Source organism: Oncorhynchus masou, chromosome 24 (genome assembly GCF_036934945.1).
Source record: "Oncorhynchus masou masou isolate Uvic2021 chromosome 24, UVic_Omas_1.1, whole genome shotgun sequence".
Lineage (NCBI taxonomy): Eukaryota > Metazoa > Chordata > Actinopteri > Salmoniformes > Salmonidae > Oncorhynchus > Oncorhynchus masou.
The window spans coordinates 73,042,425-73,057,157 of NC_088235.1; positions in this window are offsets into that span (position 1 = coordinate 73,042,425).

Genomic DNA, 14,733 nt, shown 5'->3' on the forward strand with positions numbered 1-14,733 from the left:
ATTTATTTAGGCTATCTACAGTACCCGTGGAAAGGCGACAGCGACATTAATGCTTAGTTGTCTATCGTTAACTAGCGAGATAACAAGCTACACGTTATGTTTTGAATTGACTATCTAGTTAGTCTGTTGTCTGACATTAGTTTATACCTGCAGCTGTAATGTCGCTCTCGCTACTCCAGCAACAGCGCACACAGACACGCACTGAAGGCTATTACGATAATAGCTGATATGAAGGTTTTTAAGTGATTGATATTATTTTAAAGTGTGCCTTCATGAATTGTATTAACAATGACCTTTTCATGACCTTACAAACCCTCATTTGACAATGTGCATCATGGGCATTCCGGCTGGTGCATTTTCAATCTACACAATCTCTAACAGCCAGCCAATGTCACTCACAGATTTGCGGCAAATGAATTTGAACAAAACGAGAATCAGGAAATTAATTCCCACACCCAATTGCTAATCAATGTCAATCCCGCCTTCATTCAACTTTGAACAACCTTTTTTTGTCTTGCTGTGTGAATCTGGGGTTGCTATAGGCTACTTTGTTTTATGGAGAAACTGGTATGCAATTCCCACAAAATTAGAAATGCCTGTAAAACGCTGCTGACAGCGCGTGCCTTAATCCAGCACTGTGTATAGCAGTGCGGGGACCAACACCAGTCAGAAATGTTGCTAACTGGTCCCTGGTCACAGATGGTGAGCTGACACCAGTTTTATTCAGTTCTTAATTAAGTGTTAACTTTAATGGAAGTGGTCCTCAAGGACAAATATTTGACTATTTGAACGAACATTAGTATTTGATTATGTATGTGACATTGCCACATAGCCTACAAGAATAGACCATTACTTTCCAAATGTTAATAAAACAACAGTTTTATAACAGTTTTTACGAGTGCGCACAACACAAAAGACGCACCGATAGCCTACATATCCGTTTAACATGTATAGCTTGTTGTTATTGTCAGTCAATCACAGCGGCGCTACAGTCAGAGGCTCCATGTGAGGTGGGACATTTCAAATGAATGCGAAATGGAATTAAAATTACGGAATGAAGTTGGCTAAAAGAGAAGGAGTAGGCTACAATGATCAACAAACATGTGTGCTGTAGTTTAATATGAATGGAGTTGTTGGTGACATGGACGGGGAGCGCAGCAAACTGGCCTCATTTTGCCTTGCTACTTTAGCTAGCTAGCTGGTTAACTTAGCCGGCTACTGTAACTAGCTAGCTTCTTTACAACGATTTGATACAGTGAAGACAGGCACTGCCAGATGGTATGATGATAACCTATGGCAGCAACACGTGGCATTATTGGCATGGCATTATAATGAATTATAATGTAAACATTATAACGAAATTGAAATAAACAAATCAGAAATGAACAGTAAACATTACACTCACAACGTTCTAATGTATAGGGATATTTCAAATGTCATATTATGGCTATATGTACTTTATTGTAACAATGTGCAAATAGTTAAAGTACGAAAGGAAAATAAAAAAAACATATATGGGTTGTATTTACAATGGTGTTTGTTCTTCACTGGTTGCCATTTTCTTGTGGCAACAGGTCACATATCTTGCTGCTGTGATGGCCCACTGGTATTTCACCTAATAGGAGTGGGAGTTTATAAAAATGTAATTTGTTTTTGAATTCTTTGTGGGTCTGTGTAATCTGAGGGAAATATTTTTCTCTAATATGGTCATACATTTGGCAGGAGTTTAGGAAGTGCAGCTCCATTTCCACCTCATTTTGTGGGCAGTGTGAACATAGTCTGTCTTCTCTTGAGAGCCATGTCTGCCTATGGCGGCCTCAATAGCAAGGCTATGCTCACTGAGTCTGTACATATGGTTTTTCTTAATTTTGGGTCAGTCACAGTGGTCAGGTATTCTGCCACAGTGTACTCACTGTTTAGAGCCAGATAGCATTCCAATTTATTCTGTTTTTTGGTTGATTTATTTCCAGTGTGTCAAATAGTTATCTTTTTGCTTTCTCATAATTTGGTTGGGTCTAAATGGGTTTCTGTCCTGGGACTCTGAGGGGTCTGTTTGTGAACAGAGCCCCAGAACCAGCTGGCTGAGGGCACTCTTGGATCCTCTCTCTGTAGGTGAGGGCTTTGTGGTGGAATGTGTGGGCATGGTTGTAGAATTTAACATCTCTTTTCTGGATTCTGGATTTTGATATCTAACAGTCCTAATTCTGCTCTGCATTCATTGTTTGAGGTTTTGCGTTGTACGCAAAGTATATTTTAACAGAGTTCTGCATGCAGTGTCTGTGGAGGAATTATTGTAATCAAAAGGAGAGACTTTTAGATTTCTTCAAAACAATCTAACTTTATTATTTAACTACTGCAGTAATGGAGCTGGTCGGTAATCACCGCTGGAGGTGATCACTGAGAACTTAACCAGCTGGTTTGAAGCACAGTATTTTATAGCAAAGTGCATCCTCCTTCCGCCTACATAACACACAACAGATGTATGGAATGGGTCACAAGGAGCCATGTCTCCCTGGTACCGTTTAGAACAGAAACATTAACTCATGCTCTGCATCGTAAATCCCCTGTCAGCGTAATCTCCCAGAGGCCCACTTTCAGTTCACACAGACACAAGAGAGTTATACGAACCCTCTATTCTATCGCATAAAACAACCTTTTGATGCAATAAAAGTATTATAAAATAAGCTTGTAATTTCCACTATATGTCTCAATTGGGTGTTTGCCTCATTTTGTGAGTTCTTGGTTGGGGAGTGGATCCCAGACCTCACAACCATAGAGGGCAATGGGTTCGATAACTGATGGAAGTATTTTTAGCCAGACCCTAATTGGGATGTTGGGTTTTATGTTCCTTTTGATTGCAAAGAAGGCCCTTATTGCTCCCCCCCCCCCCCTGAAACAAGCAGAATGCAGCGCACCAGCTCTCTCCTGAGTCACGCTAGATATCCAAATATCCCCAAAAATATATTATTCAAATAGTGAAATAATTTCAAATGCCCCGGGTATAAAAATAAGTTAAACACTGCTTTATCATTTGCTTCACAGTCTGACGAGTCACAGGTCGATTAGAAATCTATTTAGCATCTACCGAGGGTCTCTTTAGTGATTCAAATGTAATACTGCAGACCAAGAACAACGGCAGGCACCATCATCTGACCACGTTTGTCGCGTGTAATAATTTTCAAGTCACACAAAAAAGGAATGAGGAAGATATCTGAGATGAAGGGTGGATAGACAATCTAAAGTAGGCCTATGTGTTAAGTCCAAACCGTTGTATGATCTAGTCGCAAATGCCATCCCATCATCCTAATCACATTGTTACCCAAAGAAACCTAGCCCAGTGCATATGAACTGATATGCAAACATACGGTAAGTAATTACACGCGCACACACACAGTCATTAGCTGTACTCCCCCTTATATGCACTGCTGGGGTCTTCTGCTGCCGCTGCATCCGTCTCTGCTGCTGAATTCTAATGGCTTCAATCCAACTCCGCCAGCACCAATAATAAACTCCACATTCAAGAGGGGCTCTGAGCACTGGGTTATTTGAGCATTTATGTGTGTGTTTGCATTTGAGAGGCACAGCGGGCTGCAGAGCAAAATGTGAAAATGAGGAGCATTCTTATTTTAATTCTGCTTTGAAAGTATTATCTCCAATAAATTACATTTGAGGAATGAATTAATTGGAAGCAAAGTGAGCTTTTCATTTCCATAATGTCTCTCGAACACCCCCCCCCCCGGGCATATTTGGTTTCGCATACCGACTAACGCTGGCAACTGCCGCAACCGCAGGGCTCTCCAGAGGGTGATGTGGTCAGCCCATCGCATCACCGGGGGCAAACTATCTGCCCTCCAGGACACCTACAGCACCCGATGTCACAGGAAGGCCAAAAAGATAATCAAGGACAATAACCAGTTGAGCCACTGCCTGTTCACCCCGCTATCACCCAGAAGGCGAGGTCAGTACAGGTGCATTCAAAGCTGGGACCGAGAGACTGAAAAACAGCTTCTATCTCAAGGCAGTCAGACTGTTAAATGCTGTTAAATGACCAGTAGCACATTAGAGGCTGCTGCCCTATATACATAGACTTGGAATCAGTGGCCACCTTAATAATGTTAACATATTTTGTATTACTCATCTCATATGTATACATTGTATTCTATACTATTCTAATGTATCTAAGTCTATGCTGCTCTGACATTGCTCGCCCAATATAAATATATGATTAATTCCATTCCTTTACTTGATATTTATGTGTATTGTTAGATATTACTGTTTAATATTACTGCACTGTTGGAGCGAGAAACACAAACATTTTGCTACACCCGCAATAACATTTGCTAAACACGTGTATGTGACAAAAAAAAAAATGATTCGATTTGGTTAACCTTTGCATGAGGGTTGATCATCCAAGTTCTATAGACATTATAGTGTTAGCAATAGTATTTTCTTCACACTGGTAACAAGCATTTAGTCTTTTTTCACTAGTAACTTAAACGCTCTAGCAACCTCATCAAAGAGGAAAAACCCCTGTACATGAGTGCTGGGATGGGTAACCCCACATATATAACGTAGCTGAATAAGTGGCCAATGAAGACTTGGTGGTTTATGTAACGTGGTCAGGGGGTGGGGTTGGGGGAAGAGGGCGGCGTGCCGATGGAGGGGTTTGGCCACAAATAGATGTGTATTGTTCTTGGGTCCGTACCCAAAAACATTCTCGAGAATGGGTTTTTAACCACCAGGTTCGAGATGGCAATCCACTCCTAATTCGATCAGACGTGCACTAGATACCAGTGTGCCGCCACAATCTGCAGTACTCACAGTTTACCGTAGTCAAACACAGCTCTCGTCTGTTGCTCTTTTGGCGTTGAGGCGGAGTTAATGTGTGATGTCACTAGTGAGATGACAGTTCCATTACAGGTTATTTACGAGGGCCACATGTAATAGATATGCAGATGCACAGCGCAACTCTGTCAGCAGTTGCACAATCATCTTGCAGATGGGGAGTGTGCCAAGGGTCAGGGTCTTCAAGCTGCTACCCTGAATGTAGTAGCGGGGACCCGAAGGAAAATGTGCCCCGCTGGCGGGTGAATTAAAAGTTATCCTGTTCTACTCTTGGGTACATAATTATTAAAGACTGTTATTTATTCCCATTTCATAGAAAGAAGGCTTTTTTGAATCTCTCCCCCCCCAAAGTTGGTTGTACTGGCAATGAATATTCCCTGTAATGAGATCAGTGTACTCTTCTCTATCTATTGCTGGCAATGTGTACTGGAGCTGCAGTGCTAGTGAGTGAGGACTCAGGCTAGTGAGTGTTGTTTAGCAGGCGAAGTGCGTAGCGGAGACAAGTGGTTACATCCCAAATGGCACCCTATTCCCTATTTAGTGCCCTTCTTTTGACCAGGTCCCTCTGTTCAAAAGAAGTGTACCAAATAGGGAATCGAATGGCGTTTGGGACGCATGCAGCAGGTCACATGATGGATACACTTACAGAGAGCCGGTACAATGCTGAGTCATGATCAATCATCTCCCACACACCTCCGCTGTCCCCGGGGACATGTGTTCCTCTAATACTGTCTGCATGTTGAATATACACCAACTTTCATCTCCATGTGCAGTTGGTGGGTGAGGGAGATTCTGAATAATAATGATCAACATCATTCTTATTGCCAGTTATACCCCAACAATCCCTCATCAAATATCCCTCAGGAGGATAGGTCTGTAATTTGTATTGGAGATGTCGTGCCAATTTGTTGCAAAGATGAACTCCCTCTTTCTTTCCGTCTCTCTGGCCACCTCTCTCTCTCTGATCTACTCTTTCACGCTCCCTCTTTCACACACACCAAAACATGAAGATATTTCTCAGCTGGCCAGGCCTTACAAAGCAACACCCTTTCACCCAATGAATAGCAGCTGTCCAGTTCTCCACTCTATGAACTGTATAACACAGTGATTGATGTAAGACTGAGGGAAGCATTTATGCCCCTCCCTTTGACTGAGAAAGCACAGTTGGGGGGGGGGGGGGGCAGGCCAGATAAGCAGCACCTAAGACCCAGCAGCCCAGGAAATGATATTAGCTCCGATCTGACCACCACAGACCTCGCATTCACCAGGAAGCTGCTGGTCACCATGGATACGGTCCGGCTCCTCGCCCCGGGTTGTCATTGTTCTCCTCGATGCAGACTTGGTTGTTGGCTATGAATGAGGAACAAACAACTACGGTAGCCTGTTAACATTTGCCATAATTATCCCCCAATTTAAAAGGCCAAAAGCAAGAAGATAAAAAATGTATTCTCTTAGTTGTTAGTAGTAGATGTTCGTTGGTTTATTATATGATTAACATACCAACACAAGGTTCACACTCAAACATCCATTAGGCAATTGTATTAGGGTCACATGGAGATCAATGCTATAAGAGTTGTCCTGCAGTGAATGACAATTTTACATTCCTCTGTTTTTATCCCTCCATTTCATCTAATCACCAATTGCTGTTGATGTGGAGAGTCTGGATAGAACTTACACTAACTGCTTGCTTGTGTGTAGTCATTAGTGTAATGGGTGCCTGTATGGAAGGTTGATTGAAACAAAATGCTTAGCCTTTACGCTTGGGCCTTATTATTTGCAATGGGCAAAATCACCACCATTAATAACCATTAGACAGACGAGCTGATGCCGAGTCTCTGGTGTGTCCCAAATGACACCCTATTCCCTATTTAGTGCACTGCTTTTGACCCGTAGCGCTCTGGTCAAAAGTAGTGAGCTATGAAACAGGGTGCAATTTGGGACGCCTACTCTATGTTCCTGTAAGGTCACAGCTCTCAGAACGTCTGGGTGGAATGGACTGACCCAGCACTTTAAACACAGATCTCGTTTCACACTTGGTCCTAGCATCTCTACTGATCATTACACTCTGTCCAAAAAGCACCCAAACTTCTCGGTCACATGCTTCAACAATGCCCTCCACACTACCTCCCTTCCCATGGTATTTCTATCGAAATGCTGGAATCTATACTTCTCATGTGTCACCTTTTCTTCCCTCAACTCCAGTATGGTGGCACACTTTAAATACTATGAAAAGGTATTCACATTTTTTTAAGCAATTGGAAATCTGTATAGTATATCTGTTCACACTGTTTTGAGAGACCCCCACAAATGGTCTATAGCGTTTCTAACTATTAACTACAAATCTGATTTTAACATCTTTAAACCATCTATAAGGGGACTCTCCAAATAAAGTGTCACTCTAGATCTACCTCTTTGGATATCGGCCACATGCACTGTAGATTCTGTGGCCTATTATGGTTTAGCTCAGGGGAATGTAGCCTGTAAGTGGCAACCTCCAGCATGGATCCATTCCAAACCTCATCAGGACTTCTGTGCACATCTGCCATCTTCAGGGCCGTGTTTAGTGAACTATGAAATTATTATAATGGGGAATAGAAGGGACATTGGACTGGAAATCGGATGTCATCAGAGAGTGTGTAGGGGAGTTTAACTCTTGATTGGACATGGTTTCCCATCAACTCAATCTAAAGGTAGTTGGGCACTGGTGCATATGCATAATTTGCCTATCAATAGGTCGTGTATCGTGCAATTATCGCCGGTAAGGCCTATATCTACTCTATGGCTGCATGTTGCTTACACTGAAAGTGAAATGCTGTCCACGGCATCATTCATTGGTGGGCTCTTCAGGACCTTGGACAGCTGCCCACACCACCATCTCCGGTTTCAAATAAAGAGGAGGGTTGATATCTCTGTCAATGTTTGCTGTGCCTTTTATTTTTATTGAGTAGCCTGGATTAGCCTAATTCGTGCAGGTGATTGATGGCAAATCAATCATGGGAAGCCTCTTTTTGTAATTAACATTACTGGCATTTCTTTAATTTATAGCTGAAAAGTACTGCATTCCCGAAATTAATTGCAATTATCTCGCAATGCATAACTGCATATTTTGTCTCCGATGGGTATGGCACCAAAACTAGCATTTATGTGGTAGCTACATTTTGAAACAACTGTGACCAGGTACATCATTTAAACAAAACCATATGGCTACTAGTGCAGCGACTCAAATTTGCCCCTTCAATTCGTGACGATTCTTCTTTTACTTGCACCTAGGTGTCTACTTTAAGTGGCATTGCACATTCAATCTCACTCTCCCCAACCTAACCAACTCACTCATCCACACCTCATTCATTTGATTTGGATTCCCACCTACTGGATTACTGAGGGGGTTTTTTGCGCAGAGAAGACAAGGTTCTCATGCATGACAAAAGGGGCGCAATATTGTAAGTTCCATCCTTCTTTCCAAACAATAATTTGATGCGCATTCATTATTTTGTTTTTCTCTACAAGACTGAGCGGGTGCATTTCTGCCTGATCCTTCTCGCGAGTGGGCTACATAACCGTGACGATACCTCACCGGATGATAGTGGCTATTATTGTACTCTGACCTCTATTGAAATGACTATCCAGCACCAAGACTGTTGCGTCCTTCCAGAGGCATCGCGCGGGCAGGCTACTCATTGGATGAACGTCCGCCGCAATCCGTAGCCTATTCCAGTGCCCTTTCATTCTTATCTTGTCGGAAATGCAATAACAGTTGGGGTGGCTTTTATAGTGGTAAAACTCAAGAGGAATACTGCAAGTTGAGGAAACGAACAATGTGACACGTACAGTGCCCGACAAGTAAGTATAGCCTGTTTTGTGATGCGGGACTCAATTATCGGACGACGCGGAACGACACAATCTCGTTCAATTATTCTATCCGTCCAGGAAAACCTGAACAACATTCCTACTTGGTCAAATAAATCCAGACGTTCGATTCAGGTAGGACAGCATTGTTTATGGACGTGTCTGGGATTGCTTTTGTTTATTGACTTGACAGGTCTTTAGAATATATAGAGATTATGAAAATGATTCATGCGGCGACGGGGAGAATTTAACTTCAATGTGTGCCACAGGGCTGGATCAAATATTAGGTTATAATGTGGTTCTCTTGAGTCTATTCTTGCAGCTATTTGAACGTGAAATGTGCCTGTCATGGGTATCAGTAGTGGTTAATGGAGCCCGGGGCGCATAAAATCAACTGATTGTAGAATATATATGACAAGAAACTGAACCCATTATACAGGCAGCACAAATCTGATATTTTTTTCAGTAATATTTTTTTTTACCAATCAGGTCTACTCTGAAAAAGATCTGATGTGAAAAGATCAGACGGGATTGGTCAAGAGACCAATTAGTGGGGAAAGATCAGAATTGGGGTACCAGTGTAAACAGCCCATGCAGTGCTTGACTTGGACTGAAATAGGAGCTAGTATTAATTTTGGGTGCCAGTACTGTTTATATTGAGGTGCAGGAGCTCCACAGTACTTTTGAGCTAATATTCTATAAGCGTTACAGGACCTTAAGTAGTAGAAAATGGGAGGTGCTGGTACTCCGCTCAGGTGAGCTCCTGCCCAAGTCAAACACGGATCCTATGTGTAGGCTACCATTTCCCTTTTCACCTCACACTCCACTTAACTATATCTGTGGACCATCGTATGATGGGATAGCGTAACAGCACTGACCCCGTATTCTCTCCCCCCTAAAATGAAAAACATTTGTATTTTGGGGACAAATTGCTGCTTCCATGACTGTTATACTGAAGAGAAAATTGGTTATACACACACACACACAGAGCCAAATGAATTGGTAATGGTCCAGGTCCGGATGTTGAGCCCACTGACCCATGGGAGGGGAAAAAGACAACTCGATAAGAACACGATTGATAAGGTCTCTGACTATCTTGCCATCTCTCCCAGATTCTTTCACCTCCAGCAGAGGCAATGCTGCAATAGACTGATTTCCCATGGGACTCTGCCTTGTTGTCCATACTTGGCTGACAGGATATGAGACCAAGAGACCATATCCACAACAGAGAGAGGATATGCCACGTGATACTGGTCTTACAGTGCAAGCCCAGAGGCTTCTGTTGATGGAGCTGAGAGCCCATGTCTTGAGTGAGGGTTCATTTACCCGTCTTATACGGCAAACTGCGTTGCTGAGCGTTTTCCGCTACGTTACCAATCAGTGTTTAAAGTTCAAGCAAGAACTTGATGCCGCAGTATTTATCCATGTAGAAACTCTGAAATTTAGAAAGGTAGTGAGGCGACCAGCAATCAGATCTTAATAACTATCATGTTTGAACACTGAGATTTAAGGTAACATTCTACTCCTCATATGAGGATGAATCAACTGCCACGACTCTCCAAATGTGTGACACAAGCTGTCTTTGTTCTAAAAGCGTAATGTCGCTCATATCAAGAAATATCTCTTGCATTTTAAGTTTTGAGATCTCGGTGATGATTAAAAACACATACAGCACTTCAAGTGAAAAGGCAGGCGAGTTAAAATGTCTCATTCACTAGAGGAGGACACTCTTGACACCTCGGGAGAGGGCTTCATTGACCACTCAAGCGGCTAGCTGAACTAACATGCACACTGATATGCACCACCTTTTATCAGACTCAGAAACCAAAGAGTGGAAAATCATTTATTAGTTGCTGCTTTCAGTTGTCAATTTAATCAAGAAGTGTCTAAAGCTAAATTTTTTTAAACTTGATTTTATCCCCTTCTGGTTTGGTATCGGCTCTCTCCCATACTTGGCATTGAAAATATATCACCCTCTCACCTTGCATTTTGGTCACGTTTCCAAGCCACCTCCTGACGGTGCCATGGATGTATTCTCTCTGAGAACATGAAGAGATGAGTGCTTTTTTTCAGGAAAATGGAGGAGGGAAGCATTTCAGCTCGAATACTTGGTTACAACTACCCTGTGATGGAAAAATATTGTTGCAGAAATTATATTTAAATGATTGAAAAGCCAAGTTTTTAACATTTGCAGGATCCAGGTGTTTCCAAGTGCAAAGTTAGAGGCGGCTCTATCAAAATATTCATGTGATTATCTAACAGAGGAGAGAGAGAGAGAAACCTGGAGAGTTGAGTGGGAGCATTCGACACCCAAATACCATGATGAAACCATGTTTCTCCACCAGTTCTAATGTAATTGGACAAAAAGTGACAATTATAACAAGGTTATAGCTGGAGGTCTGCTTGAAAGCAGAGGCGAATGGAAAGGGAGGACGACTGCAAATCAGTTCTGCTCTGTCTATTCAAACACTGCTATGGCATGCAAAGTGCACCAAAGGTTTGGACCATCTCTATAAGATATAAAACCATATAGAATATTTAACGATCAATCATAGCTAGCTGTTGCAGTTCTGCATTCGGGGTGAGGAGGTAGATTTTACCCAAGGGAAAGCACTTTTGTGGGGTTTTCTGTTTGCACAGCAGCTTTTTCGGGTTGGTGAACGTACGGTGCTGCTCAGCCGAGTGCTTGGGGCGATGCGCAGTGTGAGTGGAGCAGCAGAGCATTGAAACACTGCCAAGGCGAATGAAGCCTGTGAGGCCAGAGTTGGAGGCAACCTAGAGGCAGATCCCTGGCACAGCACCTCACTGGAACCTGCATGTCTCTTGGAACAGTGCTACTGTACTTGGGAGTTGCTCTTTTCTGCTAAAATAGCACTTTGCAGGGGGTTTATCTAGGGTGACGTGACTCATCAGCTACACTCCAGTTCTGTTGCTGATTTTTACTTTAGAACATTGAAGCCTTTTTCAGAAACACCTCCTATGATCTAATGCAACGTTCGTTAGTCCTTAGCCGGTTTCAAACTTGCAACCCCCTGCTTTCCACATAGCTGATGTCTTGTGAGTGTTTGGGTGCAGAATAGCTACCTATTTGTGCACCCATGTACTGTAGGTGCTGACTCCACATTCGTGGTAGTGGAGTAGGGGCGAGTTATCCACATGTAATCATATGTGATTTGAGAACGAGTGAAGCGCTATATCAATGTAATCCACCAAACGATTCATTTGTATCAAATGCCCAGGCTGTTGGTAGGGTTGTAATGTTCTAACATAGTCATTTTGGTTTCTACACTGTCCCCTTTTTCAGAACACTCCCTCTAGTTCATATACCTCCCCGTTGTAACGCCATCCCACTTCTGACACCAATCGGGGAGAGTGGGGTGAGTTGAAATGTTTTCCATTCTGTGTCACTCCATCAAGTGAAATATAGTAATCTGTCTAACATAGATATCAACATATATTTCAGGGTGTTGTGTATCCCTGGAAATAATCAGAATTCATGTCAACATTACAGTTTTGAAAACATAGCTTGTCCAAAAAAAGTGATCTCTTGGCACAACTTACCCCTTGTATGAGGTAAGTTGAGCTGGGGGCAGGGTAAATTAAGCCACCTACACATGTACTGTACTGAAGGAAATATTCCCACTCTCTTTTTAAACCATGTCTATCTTTATTTCCCAAACACAATTCAACACAATCACAATCACTTTGTCTTTGAATAATTTTAAGCATATTTTAACACCGGTGTAACACCTAACAACACACTTTGTATTTTTTTTAAACATTTTTAACATAGGCCCGGCCCTGTTGTTACACGACAATTTGCTCACTTTGCCATTGGCTCAACTTACCCCAGGGCAAACAGTTTGACTATATTAGCCCACACAACTACAAGGATGCACGTTCATGCTATGTTTAGGACCTCATATTAAAGCTTATAGAGACCCCAACTAATGTACAGTTGAAGTCTGAAGTTTACATACAAACTTAGGTTGGAGTCCTTAACTCGTTTTTCAACCACTCCACAAATTTCTTGATAACAAACTATGGTTCTGGCAAGTCGGTTAGGACATCTACTGTGTGCATGACACAAGTCATTTTTCCAACAATTGTTTACAGACAGATTATTTCACTTATAATTCGCTGTATCACAATTCCAGTGGGTCAGAAGTTTACATACACTAAGTTGACTGTGCCTTTAAACAGCTTGGAAAATTCCTGAAAATTATGTCACAGCTTTAGAAGCTTCTGATCAGCTAATTTACATAATTTGAGTCAATTGGAGGTGATCCTGTGGATGTATTTCAAGGCCTACCTTCAAACGCAGTGCCTCTTTGCTTGACATCATGGGAAAATCAAAAGAAATCAGCCAAGACCTCAGAAAATAAATTGTAGACCTCCACAAGTCTGGTTCATCCTTGGGAGCAATTTCAAAATGCCTAAAGGTACCATATTCATCTGTACAAACAATAGTACGCATGTATAAACAACCTGGGACCACACAGCCGTCATACCGCTCAGGAAGGAGATGTGTTCTGAATCCTAGAGATGAACGTACTTTGGTGCGAAAAGTGCAAATCCTTCCCAGAACAACAGCAAAGGACCTTGTGAAGATGCTGGAGGAAACGGGTACAAAAGTATCTAAATCCACAGTAAAACGATTCCTATATCGACATAATCTGAAAGGCCACTCAGCAAGGAAGAAGCCACTGCTCCAAAACCGCCATAAAAAAGCCAGACTACTGTTTGCAACTGCACATGGGGACAAAGATCGTACTTTTTGGAGAAATGTCCTCTGGTCTGATGAAACAAAAAATTTAACTGTTTGGCCATTATGACCATCGTTATGTTTGGAGGAAAAAGGGGAGAATTGCAAGCCGAAGAACATCATCCCAAACGTTGGACCTTACTTGCCTACCACTTTTCCATGTGGTTTCATCTTTCACAGACTTCATGAAATGATGACCTCTTCCTAAATAGTTGGTCAAATTATACATTTTGTGTATGGTTTCAACTTGGCTCAACTTATCCCACTCTCCCCTATGCTGCAAAGCAAGGGGCTAGTTCTGGTCCCTAGATGGTACACGTGCAACCTTCTCATTGAAGGAGTTTTCTCACACATTAGTCATTCAATATTTTGAAGATGTGGGGCTGAATTAGCTCTCGACTAGCCAGGATGTGTCCTATAAGCATTCCCATCTCATGGAACCTCATTGAGTTAAGCCCTCAAACCAGTCCTTTTCTTCGAGGCTCTTTGAGTAAACAAATGTGAATTAGGATGCTCTAAGGCGTGTGCTGAATAAGGGCTGAGCACTGCTTCGCTGCTGTACTGCCTGTGCTAGGCCTGACATCTGAAGCCGTCTGCTCGGCTAGTCGGCTGTCCTTGGAGTGAGGGAGCGAGAGAGACAGGCAGATGAGACATGCAGAAGAAAGTCAAAGCCAGCAGGAAAGAACAACATTTAAACCTATTCTGGGATGGTTGCCGTCATGTAATAATTGGGGCATATCCCATCAGCATTACTGTAACATGGTCTGAGAATACTAACAGAATACCAATACTATTACAGTAGCATTGGCTATCAAAATTGTTAAAAGGTTTTAAAAACAATTTTAATAAATGCAACAGTTGGACAATGTATGAAGATATTCCAATCCATTAGATAATGACAGAATTATAGCACATAAACTGTTTTACGTTAAGGGATTTTGGTGGGAAGTCAGGTATTCAATTTATTGTTAAATTGCACTAATTTTCTTAAAATGCATTCCTAAACATCTACAGTAAACTGTACATACACTACCAGTCAAAGGTTTTAGAACACCTACTCATTCAAGGGTTTTTATTTTTTACGATTTTCTACATTTTAGAATAATAGTGAAGACATCAAAACTATGAAATAACACATAGAATCATGTAGTAACCAAAACGCCACCCTTTGCCTTGATGACAGCTTTGCACACTCTTGGCATTATCTAAACCAGTGATGGAATGCTTTTCCAACCGTCTTGAAGGAGTTCCCACATATGCTGAGCACTGTTGGCTGC